The 19,163-nt window shown below is 40.2% G+C and overlaps 1 protein-coding gene across 3 annotated transcripts in view; it reads left to right on the forward strand.

The window, feature by feature from the left end:
- Nucleotides 1-6,670: 6,670 nt before the first annotated feature.
- The window catches only part of PHF3 (PHD finger protein 3), a 91,432-nt gene continuing 78,939 nt past the window's right edge, over nucleotides 6,671-19,163 (forward strand). Inside the window, exon 1 of one of the 3 annotated variants that reach the window (XM_065911647.1) lies at nucleotides 6,671-6,826. The gene's annotated coding sequence lies outside the window, so the exon portion shown is untranslated. Of the gene's footprint in view, nucleotides 6,827-7,237; nucleotides 7,379-19,163 lie in introns of those variants that run through there. The other 2 variants (XM_065911649.1, XM_065911648.1) reach the window with 2 other exon arrangements.

Below are 19,163 nucleotides of genomic sequence, written 5' to 3' on the forward strand. Positions count from 1 at the left end.
AACACTGCTGAGTTTTCCAAATTTGTTGGCCTATTGAGTATAACACTTTAACAGCATCATCTTTTAGGATTTCAAATAGCTCAGCTGGAATTCCATCACCTCCACTAGCTCTGTTCATAGTAATGGTTACTGAGGCCCACTTGACTTCACAGTCTAGGATGTCTGGCTCTAGGTGAGTGACCACACCATTGTGGTTATCCAGATCATTAAGACATTTTTTGTATAGCTCTTCTGTGTATTTTTGCACCTCTTCTTAATCTTTTCAATTTTTAATGATGACAAGCATTTTTTATACCAAAATCAACCTTTTTATCTGTTTCATGAACTGTCTTTCATGACCACTTTTCCTGCCAGGCTCAATTTTGAAGGATCCAAATTTTGTCAATTTTCATTCTATCATATTCTTTTTTATAGTCAGTTAGTTAAGTCTATGATTTTTCTAGTAGTCATTTATGGATGTAAGAATTGGACCATAAGGATGACTGACTGCTGAAGAACTGGTGATGTTGAATTGTGGTGCTAAAGAAGACTCTTGAGAGTCCCTTGAACTGCAAGGAAATCAAACCAGTCTATTCTAAAGGAAATCAACCCTGAATGGTCATTGGAAGCTCTGGTGCTGAAGCTGAAGCTCCAATACTTTGGCCACTTGATGCAAAGAGTTGACTTATTGAAAAAGACCCTGATTCTGGAAGAGATTAAGGGCAGGAGGAGAAGGAAGTGACAGAGAATGAGATGGTTGGATGGCATCATTGACTCAGTGGACATGAGTTTGAGCAAACTCAGGACAGTGAAGGACAGGGAAGCCTGGCATGCTGTAGTCCATGCGATTACAGAGAGTTGAACCCAACCTAGCAATTAAACAATGTGTCAGTTTTCACTACTGTTAGTTGCCTTATCTTGTTTTCTGTCATATTTAATTTTCCTAAGTTAATTGGGAGTTTTCAGTGTTATCAGGTGTTCAGTTGTGTCCGACTCTTTGTAATGTTACCAGTACAATCTGATTGTTTTCAAAAGATTGTTTAACTAAAACAGTGTCATGCATGAAATTAGGGCTTTTCCAGTATTATCATGTGTGAATTGGATAAGAATCACTTATTTTGTGTTTATATCTGGAAGCAAAATGCAAGACAAACAAGAATCTGGATTTTTGGATGGTTCAAAATAATAGAATCCAAAGAACATGCTTTGTGACAAATATGCTGACTTTTTAGTTATAAATCTTTGTTTTGTATTGTGTGGCTGTTTCAGTCTTGTCCAACTCCTTGTGACGCTATGGACCATAAGCCCACTAGGCTCCTCTGTCCATGGGATTATCCAGGCAAGAATACAGGAATGGATTGCTGTGATCTTCCCAACCCAGGGGTTGAACCACAGTTCTTACATCTCCTCCATTGGCAGGCGGGCTCGTCACCACTGACTCCACCTGGGAAGCCCCACCAGTATTGAGTTGGCCAAAAATTTCCTTCTGGTTTTTAAGTTAAAATGAAAGATGAATTTTTCATTTTCATCAAGAACTTTACTGAACAATGTATTCATTGTTCACCACCATTTTGTTCCACTACCTTCTGCCATTTTTTTCAGACAATGATGTAATTCCATCCTCCCCAGACTTTTTATCTCTTTGAGCAAAAATCTATTCCAGGTGCCTTTTACAGTCTTCCAGGGAATTGTAAAATTTTTCCATTAAGAGAATTTTGTAAAGACTGAAATAAATAGACATCCAAAAGTACACTGCCTGGTGAATACAATGAATGAATCAGAACTTTCCACCCAAGCTGTAACAGTTTTTGTTTGGTCATCAAAGAAACATGTGGTCTTACGTTGTCCTGATGAAAAATTATGCAGTTTTTGTTGACTAATTCTGGATGCTTTTCATTGATTGATGCCTTCAGTTGGTCTATTTTGTAGCAGTACTTGTTGGAATTAATCTTTTGGTTTTCCAGCAGGAGCTCATTATAGAGAACTTCCTTCCAGTCCTGCCCTATATACAATATCACCTTCTTTGGATGAAGATGGGCCTTTGGTATGGTTGGTGGTGGTTCATTTCCCTTGCCTCACGATCTCTTCCATTCCACATTATTGTACAATATCCATTTTGCATTGCCAGTCATAATTTGTTTTAAGAACAGAATGCTTTTTATGTCTAAGTAGAGAATTGCATGTCGAAATATGGTCAATAATTTTTTTCCCATTTAACTTATGTGAAACTCAAACATCAAAGTTATTAACATAGCCAAGCTGGTGCAAATGATTTTCAATGCTTGATTTGGATATTTTGAGTATGCCAGCTATCTCCTACATGGTAAAACATTGTTTGATCACAATTAATGTCTTGATTTGATTGTTGTCAATTTCAACTGTTCTACCCGATAGTGGAGCATTGTCCCTCAAGAGCTCTTCAGCACGAAACTTTGCAAACCACTTTTGATATGTTCAATCATGGCATCTTGTCCATTGACTGCACAATGTTTTTTTACATTTCAATTGCATATTTGCCTTTCTTGAAAAAATAAAGCATAATATGCCAAGAATATTGCTTTTCCCTTCCACCTTCAGTTTTAAAATAGCTACACAAAAATTCACCAATTTTGATAATTTTTAAAAATGCATGTGACAGCACAGCTGTCACAATATAATGTAGCAAAATTGTTTCAAATAAAGTTAAAGACAAGGAAGTACTAATAGAGCCATCTTACACAGAAGAGCTACTAGAGTCATTTTATACAGAAGAAATGTACAAAAAAACTCTTAATGACCCAGATAACCACAATAGTGTGGTCACTCACTTAGAGTCAGACATCCTAGAGTGTGAAATCAAGTGGGTCTTAGGAAATATTGCTACGAACAAAGCTAGTGGAGGTGATGGAAATCCTAAAAGATGATTCTGTTAAAGTGCTGCACTCAATATGCCAGCAAATTTGGAAAACTCAGTACTACATGAACAGAGAACTTCCAGATGTACAAGCTGGATTTAGAAAAGGCAGAGGAACCAGAGTCAAATTGCCAACATCTGCTGGATCATAGGGAAAGCAAGGGAATTCAGGAAACATCTACTTCCGATTCATTGCCTATGCTAAAGATTTTGTGTGGATCACAACAAACTGTAGAATATTCTTGAAAAGATGGGAATACCAGACCATCTTTCATGCTTCCTGAGAAACCTGCATGCAGGACAAGAAGCAACAGTTAGAACTGAAGATGGAACAATGGACAGGTTCAAAATTGGGAAAGGAGTAAGGCAAGGCTGTATTTTGTCAGGTTTCCCTCGTAGCTCTGTTGGTAAACACTCTGTCTGCAATGCAGGAGACCCAGGTTCGATCCCTGTGTTGGGAAGATCCCTGGAGAAGGAAATGGAAACCCACTTCAGTATTCTTGCCTGGAGAATCCCGTGGACAGAGGAGCTTGGCAGGCTACCATAGAATCCATGGGTCACAAGAGTATATTGTCACTCTGCTTATTTAATTTATATGCAGAGTACATCAAGCAAAATGCTAGGCTGGATGACTTAAAAGCTGGAATCAAGATCTCTGGGAGAAGTATCAACAATCCCAAACATGTAGATGATACCACTTTAATGGCAGAAGGTGAAGAGGGACTAAAGAGCCTCTTGATGAAAGAGAAAGAGGAGAGTGAAAAAGCTGGCTTAAAAGTCAACATTCAAAATACCAGAAGATCTTGGCATCTGGTCCCATCACTTTGTGGCAAATAGATGGGGAAAAAGCGGGAACAGTGTCAGACTTCTTTTTTTTTGGGCTCCAAAATCACTGTGGACTGTGGCTGTAACCACAAAATTAAAAGATGCGTGCTTCTTGGAAGAAAAGTTATGACAAACTTACACATTGTATTAAAAAGCAAAGATGTCACTTTGCCAACAAAGATGCATACAGTCAAAGCTATGGTTTTTCCAGTAGTCATGTATGGATACGAGAGTTGGACCATAAAGAAGGCTGAGCACTCAAGAATGGATGGTTTTGAACTGTGGTGTTGGAGAAGACTCTTAAGAGTCCCTTGGACTGCAAGGAGATCAAACCAGTCAACCCTAAGGAAATCAACCCTGAATATTCATTGGAAGGACTGGTGCTGAAGCTGAAGCTCCAATACTCTGGCCACCTGATGGGAAGAACTGACTCCTTGGAAAAGATCCTGATGCTGGGAAAGATTGAGGGCAAGACGAGAAGGAGACAACAGAGGATGAGATGGTTGGATGGCATCACTGACTCAATAGACATGAGTTTCAATAAACTCTGGGAGATAGTGAAGGACAGGGAAGCCTGGCATGCTTCTGTTCATGGAGTCTCAGAGTTAGACACATCTTAGGGACTGAATAACAAGAAAAAAAGAGCCATCTTATGGAAAAAACTGAATGAACATTTTCGTCAGCCCAATAGATGTGAAAGGCTTATGGTTTCTATACTTTCTTGTCATTCCATTTTAATTTTTCATAAATATATGAAAATTTTTCTAACAAGGTAAATTTTGCCCAGTTCTTCTAAGGGGATTTTCTATCTAAAGCTCTTCTATCCAAGGTCTCCTGTAAGAATTCCTTTATGGTGGAATTTGGGCTTTTCTCATAGCTCAATTGGTAAAGACTCTGCCTGCAATGCAATGCAGATCTTCCTGGGCCAGGAAGATCCCCTGGAGAAGGGATAGGCTACCCATTCCTGTATTCTTGGGCTTCCCTTGTGGCTCAGCTGGTAAAGAATCTGCCTGCAACGTGGGAAACATGGGTTCAATGCCTGGGTTCAGAAGATCCCCTGGAGAAGGGAGAGGCTACCCACTCCAGTATTCTGGCCTGGAGAAGTCCATGGACAGTCCATGGTGTTGCAAAGAGTTGGCCACAACTGAGTGACTTTCACCACCACTATGGTGAAATTTTATGAAAATAATTAAAAAAAAAAATTAATTAACTAATGGCTGTGTTGGGTCTTCATTTCTACTCAAGGGCTATTCCTTAGTTGTGTGTGGGCTTCTCATTGCAGTGGCTTCTCTTGTCGTGGCCAGGCACTTGTAGGCTGAATAGTTGTGGCGCACAGGCTTAGTTGCCCCCAACATGTGGAATCTTTCCCAAGCAGGGATTGAACCCATGCCCCGTGCATTGGCAGGTGGTTTCTTAATCACTGGACTACCAGGGAAGTCCCATGACAATAACCTTCTAAGGCCTTTTTCAAATTTCACAATGAGGTACAGAAGAGTAAAGTTAAATTTATTTTTGCAGTTCATCCCAGATACTGCAAGTGAAAAAAACAAACAAACCCACAACAGAAAACTTGACTATTCATTTCTATTTACCTTTCTAAAAAAAACAAAAAAACAACAACAACAAAAAAAAAAAACTTTAAAAAAGAGAGATTATAAAACAAAGTTCTGAGGAATTGATGAATCAGGAGAGGGCTTGAACTCTGATTCCAGAATTAGAACCATCTAAGCTTCCTTTCTGGAAGAGCATTTGGTTTGGGGAGCGCTCAAAATACCCCATAGAGTAGAGCAGAGATCAGATCTTCGCCACCTGCCTATGAACTATTGCTCTATTAATACTTCACACTACATCTTAAACGTGGCCATCCTGCTGTTGCCTTGAGGCTTAAACAAGTATAAATTTTAAAAGCTATCATTTTTTAGTGGTTAATTGCAATGGTTCCTCCAGTTAGGAGACATTCCTGGTAGGGTTGAGATATGGGTTAGTCTTACCTGCTGGGGAAGCACGTAAATTAAACCAGCGGTTTTCAGACTTTTTGGTCTCAGATATGCTCTTGAAAATTACTGAGAGAGTTCGTAGACTTTTATTTATGTGGGCTAGTTACATGTATTGATATTTACTTAGAAATTAAACCAAAGGACAATAAAGAACATTTTAAAAAATAACAAAATACATTAACATATTTATTATGAAAAATACATTCTCCAACAAAACTTAAAGAGTGGCATTATTTTAAATTTTTGCAAATATCCGCAATATCTGCCTTAGTAGAGAATGGCTGAATTCTCATATCTACTTCTGCATTAAACTGCTACACGTTGCTTCGGTTGAAGGAGACGAAGAAAATTTAGTTTTAGGCAGTTGCAAGAATCGGAGACCCTCTAAAACGTCTTGGGGCCCTGCAGGAAACCTAAGGCCACTGTTGAGAGCCGCTGAGTTAGGTTAGGAGCACTTCTCGGAGGAGGCGGCCTCTCCGCCTGAAAGCAGATCGGATAGCTAACGTGCGCAAGCAGAGGGCGAGGCGGTCCACGAGCGGACTGTGGTGAAGGACCAGCAGGGATCCCTCGGCTCGGGGTCGGTCGGTTCCGCCCTCGCCCGCCATTCTGGGACCCACGCCCAGTTCATGAAGAGCAGCGCAAGGGGAGAGACCTGCCCGTCAGCATCACACTGAGCTGGCCGTCACCGAGCCGCGGAGGAGCGGGCGCGCGCAGCTCCGGCGAGGCCGCGGACGGGCCGCGCCCTCGGAGGCCCGAGGCCCGCAGCGCGCAGGCGCGGCGCTGCCCCGGAACGGTAAACAGTGCGGTCACGTGACGCGGCCGCGCTCCAGCCGCCGGGCCGCCGCCGCCGCCGCACGCAGATGGCCTCGGGGTCTCGCGCCGCTGCACGGTCCCCACGAGGCGCGCTCTGTTCTGGCGCTGAGCGGCGGCGGCTGCACGAAAGCTGAGGAGGGCGGTGCGGAAGCCGGGGCGCCGGGGTCCGCGGCGGCCGGCCGGCCGTGAGGAGGAAGCGGCCGCGGCAGCGACGCCTGCGTCCCGCGCGTACCCCCTCTCGGCGCGCCGGCCCCCTCCTCCGCGCGGCGCGGCCACCATCTTCCCTCGCTGCCTGAGGTAGCGCTCGTCGGCGGAGCTGGTGAGTGGCGGCGCGGCGGCGGCCGGCGACGCGCGGCCCTCCCCCCCTGCCCCGCGCCCCGCGGCCTCCCGCCCTCCGCCTGCGGGGCTCCGCGCCTCCCTCCCGCGCAGACCGGGGCGTCCCCCGGCCTCTTGCGCAACGCCTCGGCCTGCCCGCGCCGCCTCGGTCGCCCGGGACCGTTTGGGCCGCGGCGGCGGGGCCGCCCGGCGAGGGTCGGGCCGCGGCCTCCCAGCCGGCTCCGTGCCCCCGCCTCGGGTGAGTCCCGCCGCCGCGCGGGCGCTCGGGCGGGAAGGCGCGGCGGCGCGGCCCGGAGGCCCAGCCCGCAGGCCTCGCCCCGGCGCTGCAGCGTCGAGCCTGGGGCCTGAGTCCGGCCGCAGAGCCGAACTGGCTCCCCGCCTCCGGGACGCGGGGCCGGCGCTCCATCCTCCCTCCCGCGGCCGCGCGCTTTTGTGGTCGGGCCCCAAACTGTCGCCTCCTTTTGCAGTTTGAAGTGAGGAGCCCGGATCCTGGCCTTCGACAATACGTGTAATTTAATGAACCACTTGTCGACCAGTGGGTGTTAATGGTGCTAAATGGCTGGTCACCTGACCGGGGGGCGGGGAGGACGGAGAAAGGGGGAGAATGCTGGTGCAGCACGGCACCCCTGCTTCTCTCCAGCCTTGTATCGCGGGGTCCGAGGGTTCGTTTCCATCTTTGAGTTTTTAAATGCTGTTTTTCAAGACTCTGATTCGAAGTAGAGTGTGTGATTATTGGTGCTGTTCAGGAATCATTTGCATGGTCATGAATAGTGATTAACGTAGGCGGCAGCAACGCTTTAATATCTTCCCGGTCTTAATTTTCATTGCGTTTATTGATACTTAATTTAAAATGAAGCGGAGATATTTGAGCCTTCGCAAATACGATCTTTACCACGTTATTTTAAGCTGGTTGGCGGGGGGAGGTACTTAAATACTACATTGTTTCTATTTAGTTACTATTTTGGGTTCGAACTTGTCTTCCCTTTTCTAAGCTGGTTGAGACCTTCCAAAACTGTGCTTCTATTATTCATTCATGAGCCACCATTTTTTGATTCTTGAATGAAGTGTTTGGGATTGTGAAAATGTTTGTAGATGTGTTTTTCTGGTAGGCGAGAGAGGAGTCGAAGAACCAGGAGATTTTTGCAATATTCTTCTGTTGTTGAACTTGTATCTTCATTCCAGAGCACACATGGTGTGTTTGAATATTATTGTTTCAAATAGTTATTTCTTTACCATTATTACCACTTAGACCTTTACCTTTCCTTTATTATTTCTACCCAGTTCTGTTTACTGGACGTATATAACGATAATGAAGTTTACCTCCATCAGCATCGTCGTCATCACTATTTTAAAATATATACTCCATTTCCCCATGATAGTAACAGAATTGAAGGAAGTAATTTTACCAGTTCTTATTGCGCTGATGAAACCAGTAACAGTTCAGTCAGTTCCTTAGCAGCAGAAAGAGATCCACTCAACCGAGGTGAGCCTCTTGTTAATTATGCAGAACTACAGCCTTAGAGTTTAAGCTTTATTTGGTAGCTGTACCGGAGATTTGTGAGGAGTTAGTGATGGACGGAGGAGCCTGGTAGGCTGCAGTCCATGGGGTCAGGAAGAGTCAGACACGACTGAGCGACTTCACTTTCACTTTTCATGCATTGGAGAAGGAAATGGCAACCCTCTCCAGTGTTCTTGCCTGGAGAATCCAGGGACTGGATAGCCTGGTGGGCTGCCGTCTATGGGGTCGCACTGAGTCGGACACAACTGAAGCGACTTAGCAGCAGCAGCAGCAGTGACGGGACAAGTTTCCCCACTTCATTTATGCTTTGTAGGTCCATTTGTTGAAGAACATGAAAATGTAACTGATACTGCTTTTGCATCGGTTGGGAGGATAGTGAACTTCCTTAACCATCACACTGAATTAGTTATGCGTTCAGTGCTCTTGGGATAGACGTCAGATAACTGTCTAGCTGATCCTGTGACATATCCATCTGTTGCTTACTCAGATAAGTCAAATCTCTGTAAATGTAGGTGAAAAATCACATTGGTTCAAAGCAACGTTCAGGATGGACGTATGGAAAGGAAGTTGTCTTTATATTATTTAAAACCATAATGTTAAAATCATAATTGTTTTGCATATTGGAATTGGGAAAGGTTGATAATTTTTGACTTTATAATAGCAATTAATAAAACTTTTTAAAATTTATTTTTCACTGAAGGATAATTGCTTTACAGAATTTTGCTGTTTTCTGTCAAACCTCAACATGAATCAGCCATAAATACACATATATCCCCTCCCTTTTGAAACTCCCTCCCATCTCCCTCACCATCCCACCCCTGTTTGAGGCAATTAATAAAATTATTTTTGATGAAAGTTAGTTTTGGGTACTAAAATATAAATAATGGTTCTCTTCCTTGACATGGTAACTTTTTACCTTTTTGATATGCCTTTTTTGATATATTTTTTTTAAATCTTTACACAGATATCTCATGAAATCTTTTTTAGTTAATTTTTAAGGATAATAACCTGGAGGTAAGATCTTTATTATTTTTTAATGAGGAAATATAGTTATTGATTAGCCTCTCAGGTTTGTGGATCACCACCAAAGTGTTAGGGAATGCAAGGTTCTTGAAGTGCTGACTTCTAGATGTTTTTATTCATCTACATTTCATCGATTCTTTTGGATTTGTGGTTGCAGGATTTCTTTCCTGGAACAGTACATCTTAGGCTCTGTTTCTTTCATTTTTTAGACCACCCTCCGAGAATCCTGGAATGTCTTTTCAGAAGTGTAGATATCTTATTTTTTAACTATAAAAATGACTTGGCAAATTTTTACATATTTTTAGCACTTGCATTTTTAAGAACAGTAAAAAAAAAAAAAAAAAAAATTCTCCTTTAATGTTGCCCTTTAATTACATAGGGAATGATATTGACAGTATTGATTTGATTAAAAATATTTGAGACTCAGGTACTATTTGTATTCTCATGGAATGTCTTCTTGGTTGAGAAACCAGATTCAGATGGGAGCTGTTAAATCGTTGAATTAGAGATAAAAGAAGAAGATATTTCAAGACTCACAAAACACATTGTATGAGGAATTGCCAAATGTATATACTGGACAGTTATTGCCATGCATTGTGTGTTTAACCTAGATCATTTTTAATGATCAAGATTTAAATATTTAGGATTATTTGTATAATGGAGTGAGGGTGAAGAGAAACAGTTAAGCAAAAACTTAAATACTATCCTGGCGTTTTATCTTTTGTCACAGTCTAACTTTATTGGACAGAATTTTGAATGGCATAGTGGATTGTATACAAAGGTTTAAGTTTTAGTTCACTCATAATTTGTGGGAGATGGTCACATGAAAACATTGTAAAATTGTAGACTTTGAAAATTGTGAGGTTTGTGGTTCATCACTTCCACAATGATGATGTACACACTAAGATATCTATTTTATTTTTTATGTGTAGGGTGTGGCTAAGTGCATATTTCCCAATTTGTTTTGGAAGTGGGCATGTCACTGTTTTCAATATTTTAAAGATTTCATTAACGATATAAAGATTGATATGTGTCATGCGCGTAGACTTCATAAAGTATAGTAGGTTAAAAGTGCAGGCTCAGGAATCTTGCTGCCTGGATTCCAGTTTGGGTATAGAGACTCTTTTATTGTGCTTTGCAGACACTGCGGGTTTTTTTTTTTTTTTTTAAACAAATTGAAGGTTGTGGCAATCATGTATGGAGCAAGTCTTGCTGCCAGTTTTTTTTAAGCAGCATTTGCTCACTTTGAGTCTTCTATATCACGTTTTGTTAATTCTCACAATATTTAAAATTTTTTGTTATTGTGTTATTTCTCTGTGATTGGTGTTGATGTTACTGTTGTCATTTTGGGTTACTACAAACCACAACCCTGATAAGATAGTGAACTTAATTGTAAATGTTGTGTATGTTCTGATGCTTCCACCGACTGGCTGTTCCTTGTTTTTCTCCCTCTCCTTGGGCCTCCCTAGTCATTGAGATGCTATAATATTGAAAGTAGGCCAGTTAATAACCCTGCCATGACCTCTAAAGTTTCCGAGTGAAGAGTCCATGTCTCTCACTTGAAATCAAAGTTAGAAATGACTGAGGTTAATGAGGAAGGCATGTTGAAAGCCAAGATACCTTCCAAAGTAGGCCTCTTGTGCCAAACGGTTAGCTGAGTTGTGGATGCAAAGAAAAAGTTCTTGAAGAAAGTTAAATGTGTAGCTCCAGTGAACATATGAATGAAGAAAGTGAAACGACCTTATTGCTGATACAGAGAAGGTTTTAGTGGTGTGGATAATCAAACCAAACACAACATCCTCTTAAGCCAAAGTCTAATTTGGAGCAAGGCCTTAACTCTCTTCTATTCTTTGAAGGCTGAGAGAGGTGGGGAGACACAGAAGAAAACTTGGAACTAGGAGAGGTTGGTTCATGAAGTTTGAGGAAAGGAACTGTCTCCATAACATAAAACTACAAATGTGTGACGTAGCGCATACTGATGTGAAAGCTGCAGCAAGTTTTCCAAAGGATCTAGCTAAGATAAATCATGAAGGTGGCTACCCTGAACAACAGATTTTCAGTTTAGTCAAAACAGCCTTCTGTTGGAAGAAGATGCCGTCCTGGATATTCATACCTGAAGAGAAATCAGTGCCTGGTTTTAAAGGACAGGCTGGTTCTCCAGTTAAGAGACTAATGCAGCTGGTGACTTCAAGTTGAAGCCAGTGCTCATTCTAAAAATCCTAGGGTCCTTAAAAATTACATTAAATCTACTCTGCCTGTGCTCTGTAAATGGAGCAACAAAGCCTGGATGACAGCACATCTGTTTACAGCATGGTTTACTGAACATTTTAAGCCCACTGGTATCCTGTTGCTCAGAAAAGGTTGCTAAACGTCACTGCTCATCGACTTGGTCAGTGTACCTTGTAATCCAAGAACTCTGGTGAAGATGGAGAGGGGATGAATGATTTTCATGGCTTCTCACAACAACATCCATTCTGCAGCCCTTGGATCATGGAGTCACTTCGACTTTGAGGTTTTATTTTTGAGAAATACCTTTTGTAAGGCTATAGCTGCCATAGATACTGATTCCTCTAAGGGATCTGGGCAAAGTCAGATCAACATTCAGAGGGGTTTGGAAGAAGTTGATTCAGTCCTCATGGATGGCTTGGAGGGTTTCAAAATTTCAGTGGAGGAAGTAACTGCAGATGTGGCAATAGCAAGAGAACTAAAATTAGAAGTGGAGCCTGAAAATGGGACTGAATTGCTGCAACCCTGTGATAAAATTTAAATGGAGGAGGTGTTGCTTCATCCATTATTCCTTATGAATGAGCAAAGTCAGTGGATTCTTGAGAGGAAATCTACTCCTGGTGAAGATGCTGTATAGATTGAAATGACAGTACAGGATTTAGGTATTACATTAACTTAATTGAGAAAGCAGCTGCTGGGTTTGAGAAGACTGAATCCAAATTTGGAAGAAGTTCTATAGTGGGTAACATGCTATCAATAAGCATGTCATGTTACAGAGAAATTGTGGAAGGAAGAGCCAATCGGTGTATCAGACTTCATCGTTGTCTTGCAGCAGCCACCCCAGCCTTCAGCAGCCACCAGCATCGAGGAAGGACCCTCCATCTGTAAAAAGATTACAGCTTGCTTAAGGTTCAGATGATGCATTTCTTAGCAATAAGTTATTTTTAATTAAGGTTTGTATATTGTGTTTTTAGACATAATGCTATCGTATACATAGTAGACTACAGTAGAGTATAAATATAACTTTTATATGCATTGAGAAACCAAAAAATTGTTGTGGCTTACCTCATTGTGTACAATACTCACTTTATTGTGGTTGTCTCAGAATTACACTGCAGTATCTTTGAGGAACACCTGTCCTGGGTACGTGACCAGGACAAGTTTTATATTTTATCATTGTTTTAGTAGTGGTACTTCTATTTTTTCTTACTGCTACTATTACCACCTGTTAGAAATTTGCTTATAGTGAGCATGCTTGATGAATTGACCTACATAATGGTCTAGGCCTGAGTTTGCTCATTAGCAAAATAGAGTAATCACATCTACTCTGTTTCTCAGAGTTGTGAGAGAGTAGTGAGATACGCATGCAGTACAGTTAGCATAGGGCCTCACATAGTACACGTGAAGTATGTGTTAACTTGGACTGCCATTAGTTTTGATGATGAGCTGCTTGTACTATTTCTGTGGTTAATCCAAAGTACTGATGCTGCCAGTAATGACAATAGGGCATCATAGTTGTAAATTTTAAAGGTAACTTTCTCACTGAGGGCTAAGTAATTCTGCTTTTGCCAGTTTCAGCTTGAGGGTTCTTTTTCTAGGTTGTCAGGTCTTTGGTCTTAGTATGGCAGTCATCTTGGATTCTTAAATATTCTTTTTACCTGATAAATTCAGTAACAAAGTTATGATCCTCCTCCTTTTTTTTTTTTTTTTTTTCTTTAGGTTGTCTTGCCCATAGATTCTAACTAAAGAAACTGAACCAGAATTTGAAATGGCTTGTAGAGCAGGTGATGAGGTTGCATTGCTTTGTAGAAATGTACTTTTTAGAATTATGTCATACACCATATATTAACCATTTAGTGATTTTTCTTGACTCTGTCCTGAAAGGATAACTTGTTCTTCTTTAACACTGTTGTATTAATGGTGGTGAAGAACTGACCTTTGTGTCAGAGACGGTTTTGAGTTCTGTTACTTACTTATTCTGTAATATTGGGTGTAACTCGGCTAAGCTTTAGCTCACCAAATTGTGTGGCTGTGAAGTTTAAAGATATATATTTAAGCTAGCTTGTTGCCTGGCACATAATAGGCAATGAATTTAACTGTGAAGAGATAATACTAGGTAGTGGTTAAGTGTATTGACTCTTGAATGAAACATTTGGGATTCAAATTTCAGCTCCACCACTGACTACAGCAAGTAATTTAATCTCTCTGATCCCAATTTTATTTATTTCTGTATAATCAGGATTGTAATATAGCATTGTCGAGAGGATTAAATGAAGTGTAGAGCAGGATTTCTTAACCTCAGCACTGTTTTTTGGCTGGCTAGTTCTTTATAATGGGGCTTTCCTAAATGCAGTGTAGTATGTTTACTAGCTGCCAGTATCACGTGTGCCCTCCAGTTCTATTGACCAAAAATGTCTCCATACATGGCCAAATACCCTCTGGAGAGGCGTAATTACCTCCGCTGGAGAACTGCTGATGTGGAGCCCTGTTGACCAGAGCACATTAAGTTTTATATTTTATCATTGTTTTAGTAGTGGTACTTTTATTTTTTCTTACTGCTACTATTACTACCTGTTAGAAAATTGCTAATAGTGAGCATGCTTGGTGAATTGACAGCTTAATTTAAACTGTGGTGTAGGGATTGGAAGGAACCCAGAGCCTTTGCATTTTAGTCTTTACTTGAATTGTTGTTCCCCATTTATGTGTGGATCACTCCCTCATTTTGAGTTTTGGCTCACATGTTGCCCTTGTTAGCAAGGTGTTCATTTACTGTCATACATAGAAGGCCTTTCTCTTCTCACCACTATTACAGTGTTTAATTATTCTTCATAGATTTTATAATGTCCTGATATATGTTTGTCCCCTCCTCTACATTCTTATGTGCACGCACACACACACACACACACACGACTTTAATAGCTTTAGTGATTTATTGTTAAGCTTACTATGTGTATGTGTATTTTTTAAAGAAAATGTGATAAAACACATAGTTTTATTTTGAGGATGTTTCTGAGAGTTTGGGGGTAGTTTTAATTCACTCTTAATTTACAGGGGATTTTGGTAGAAGTGTAATTTTTTTCCCTGTTGATACTTTTTAAATCTTTTTGCATTTTGTGTGTGCAGGAAACACTTAGAAAACAATATATGTTGGTTTTATCACTGTAAACAAAATTTGACTGCACTGTAATTCTCTGTTACAGATGAAACAAGTGGGAAATATCTTTGGACTCAGATTCAGCATGTTAGTACTAATACTTATTTTTGGTTGTAGTATGAGTTTTTCTAAATCTTCCATTAGGACCAAACTCTACCTTTCACAGTCAGCACCTGTTGTTCATCTGTTTGAAGTAGCCCCTGGACCATTAGGGCCCAGCTCACATCGCCTATTTAGCCTTTCTTGGCCCCATGGATTTTACCTTGCTCTGTGGTACCATCTGCGGAGAAGGCAATGGCACCCCACTCCAGTGCTCTTGCCTGGAAAATCCCATGGATGGAGGAGCCTGGTAGGCTGCAGTCCATGGGGTAGAACAGAGTCGGACATGACTTAGCGACTTCACTTTCACTTTTCACTTTGATGCATTGGAGAAGGAAATGGCAACCCACTCCATTGTTCTTGCCTGGAGAATCCCAGGGACTGGGTAGCCTGGTGGGCTGCCGTCTATGTGTCACACAGAGTCGGACACGACTGAAGTGACTTAGCAGCAGTGCTAAGTCAGTACTAAGTCCTAAGTCTGAGCCCTTCAGTTTGACACTTTCATATTTTGTTATGATGTTTGCCTGTTCTCATATTTGTTTATATGTGTATACTTCATTTTGCATAAGTTCCTTGAATTTGAGAATAGGGTTTATTTCACTGGTATACTTATGATAGCACTTTATGGTAGGTGCTTGATAAATATGTGAGTAAAGGAATAATTTTGAATTAAGAAATTATTCAATTCTCTGACTTATGCATCTTGTCCTATTTGAGGTGTGACTGTGAACCCCCAGAAGTAGTTTCTGATTTTAATATATATGTATTCCCTAGTTAATATTATCAATTTAATTGCATAAATACTTTCATTAGCATCTTAAAATACATCCTGAATAGGTTTGTTATGTTTTAATTATTAACTTTATGATGCCAAATATAAAGATGCATTTAAGTACAATTTCAGTGTAAGAAACAGGAATTTGTCTATTTATTTATTTTTTGGCTGCACTGTGTGGATTGTGGGATCTTTGTTCCTCTACCAGGGATCAAACCCCAGGCCTTCAGCAGTGAACCCTCAGAGTCTAAAAACTGGTCTGGTGTGTGTGTGCTCAGTTGCTCAGCTGTGTCTGACTCTTTGCAACCCCGCATACTGTAGTCTCCCAGGCTCCTCTGTTTATGGGATTTTCCTAGCGAAATAATGGAGTGGGTTGCCAATTCCTTCATCAGGGGATCTTCCCCACCCAGGAATTGCACTTAAGTCTCCTGCATTACAGGCGGAGTCTTTACCACTGAGGCTCTGTGGGAAAAAAAGGAATTCCCAGAAATTTGTTTAAATCAAGCAGTTTGTTTAATTATAATAGAAAGGACACTGAATCATCTCTTAAATTTCTCCTTAATTGGATCAGTTATCTATGTCTATTTGTATGGCTAGGTATTTCAGGACATTGTATTTTAGGTTAGTGTTCTCTTTTTTTTTTTGACCTTATTTTGGAGTAGTTTTAGATTTATAGAAAAGTTGCAAACATGGTGTAGAATATAGTTTTCTTGATCATTACACCTGACATAATGCTAGTGTCTTTTTTTTTTTTTTCCTTTAGTGTTTGTTTGACTGCGTTGGGTCTTAGTTGCAGTGCTCCAGTTTTCCTGTGGCTCTCCGGCTCAGTTGCAACCTGGAGCTTTGTTGTCCCAAGGCCTATGACATCTGAGTTCCCTGACCAGGGATCAAACCTTGTCCCCTGCATTGAAAGGTGGATTCTTAACCATTGGACCACTCGGGAAGTCCTAATGCTATTTTTTTTTTTTTTTATCACAACTAGAGATTAACATTACTATTAACTGAACTCGGATTTGATTCTGATTTCACCATTTTTTCCACTATCTTTTTTCTGTTCCATGATCCAGATCAGGATACCACATTGCATTTAGTAGATTAGGATATTTGTGTTAAGTAAGTTAATATTTCTACAGTTGGCTAAAATTTGTTTTACAATTTAGCATGGAGAGTTTTTATTTTTGATACTGTGTACTTGATACATAAAACTGATTTTTTTAAAAAAATGATTTATACTTCCAGTCAGTGTTACTTTCAAGACAATCTTGCCATATGTCTGTATACTGTGATTTTTTGGCATTATTTGAAATCGGCTCCAAAGCCTGTTGGAACAACTTATGAAAATTCAGTCTTATCAGTTTATAACAATTGCACAAAACACTTCTGTTGAAATTGTCTACTTTGGACCCACAAGTTTGGGGTGCTTTATACCATATTTTGTCTTGTAAGATCCCCAGTTGCCTTGGCACATTCAGCGTGTCTTGTACAGTGGTAACTGCTTAGTGATCACTTGCTGAATAAAGATATTAAAGAAATGTAACTTTGCTATACTGGTCTTTCTCGACTTTTGACAGTTTTCCTAATCTGCTTATTTAATCCAGGGCAACATGCTTTATAAGTCATACTAGTTTTGTCCAAAAAAAAAAAAAATTGAAGAATTAGGTTCACTCATCTTATATACAGTGTGCTTTACTTTTTTTTTTTTTAATTGATCTTTAAAGACTAAATATTGTCTGCTGTTGAAACTACCATGTGTACAATAGATAGCTAGTGGAAACCTGCTCTGTAGTGCCGGGAGCTCAGCGCGGTGCTCTGTGGTGACCTAGAGGGATGGGATGGGGGGTGGGATCCGGGTCCAGGAGGGAGGAGGGGATATATGTGTATATACGGCTGATTTGCTTCATTATACAGCAGAAGCTGATACACCATTGTAAGGTAACCATGTCTCAATTAAAAAAAAAAAAAACAACTATGCCCGAGGTTCTGAAGGCACTTTTTAGAAAAGAGTTTGGGATGGTTCAATAGTAGTATCACTGAAAAAAAATATTGCTTGTTTAGAATGGGCTGGTTGGCCTTCTGTGTAGCTCGGTGATTTCGAGCCATATAACTGTACTTTCTGAATGTCGTGAATGTCTCCAAAATGCACATGATCAGAAGTTGGTGCAACAAAGACTGATGTTGGGTGAAATTTGTAGAATTTCCCAAACTTGTGTTGCTTTGGGAATGAGTGCATAGTTAGTAGATTCAGCATATTATATGATAAAGAATGGTAACTGTTTGCTTCTTGAAGTGGAATTGCCTTTTTTTCTTTGTTTCACCTGGAATGCCACTCTGAAGAGGGGTTTGTTTTGGCTTGTGATTAACTTTGGATTCTAGCATATTCAGATAAACAAATTTGTTGGTAGTTCTAGCTAATTTTGTAGACATTTAGTAACATTTTTGTAAATTATTTTTAATTATCAGAAATTTACTATATTGCAGTTTCTTTGGAATCTAAAGATATATTAGTGGAAATATTGGGGATGTATGATAATTGAACCTTTATTAGGTACTGAGATCAGATAGCTTCAAGGAATTAAAACTGTCCCTGACTTCTCATCACTGTGTAGCTCAGTTTTCTCTAAATGTTGTAATTAGAGAATGCATGTAAGATAATCAGTAAAATATTTAACATTTTGCTTTGGTGCTTTGTTAATATTTCAGTGTAAATAATTTGCAAAATTTGAGAAGAGATACTGAAATCTTATATTTAGAAGAGGATCAACTTTTGTAAGAGGCAATTTTTTTCCTTTCCTTTAAATTTTAAATTGAGTTGCAGTGAAACTGCATCCATTTAAAATGAACAGATTGGTGAACTTTGATGGGTATATGTACTCAGTCAAATTTCAGGATATATGTACAGTCAAATTTCAAGGACATTTTCATAATCCTTCAAAATACATTCCTGTTATTTGCAGTCAGTCCCTCTCTTATTCAAGGCCCCAGGCAGCTACTGATTTGTTGGAAAATGTTTTTAAAAGAAGAACCTTTAATGAGTCAAATCCAGTCAGTTTCTACCTTTGTAAAAGGCTGCCTTTCTACCAGTATGAAAGGGTTAGAGTTACAACAGTGGGCTATATAGCCTTAAAACCTAGGTTTGGATGTTTAGCTCTGACTTCAGGGAACATGTTTAAATGCCTTTTGTTTACAAAACTAGGATATTAATAGAGTCTGTTATTATTATCACTGGGAATAAGTGAATTAAAAATGTAGGTAAAATGTTTAGCAGCATATAATATATACCCAGTAAGCTGTAGAGTGTTTTTGAACTTCCTCTTCTCATTTTTATAGGATAAAGAATTCAAGGACAGTTTGAGGAAAGTTTGGTAGAACTGGAGCTAATGTTTGGAATTTTGAAATCCAAGATGTAATTAGTGGAATTTTCTAGCTAATTCAGTATTACTAGATCTTATTTAGTTGACTCTTCTCTGTCACCCAGAATACATTATTAGTTCATTATTCTCTGAAACCAATAATAATTCAGCTTT

Source organism: Muntiacus reevesi, chromosome 19 (assembly GCF_963930625.1).
Source record: "Muntiacus reevesi chromosome 19, mMunRee1.1, whole genome shotgun sequence".
NCBI lineage: Eukaryota > Metazoa > Chordata > Mammalia > Artiodactyla > Cervidae > Muntiacus > Muntiacus reevesi.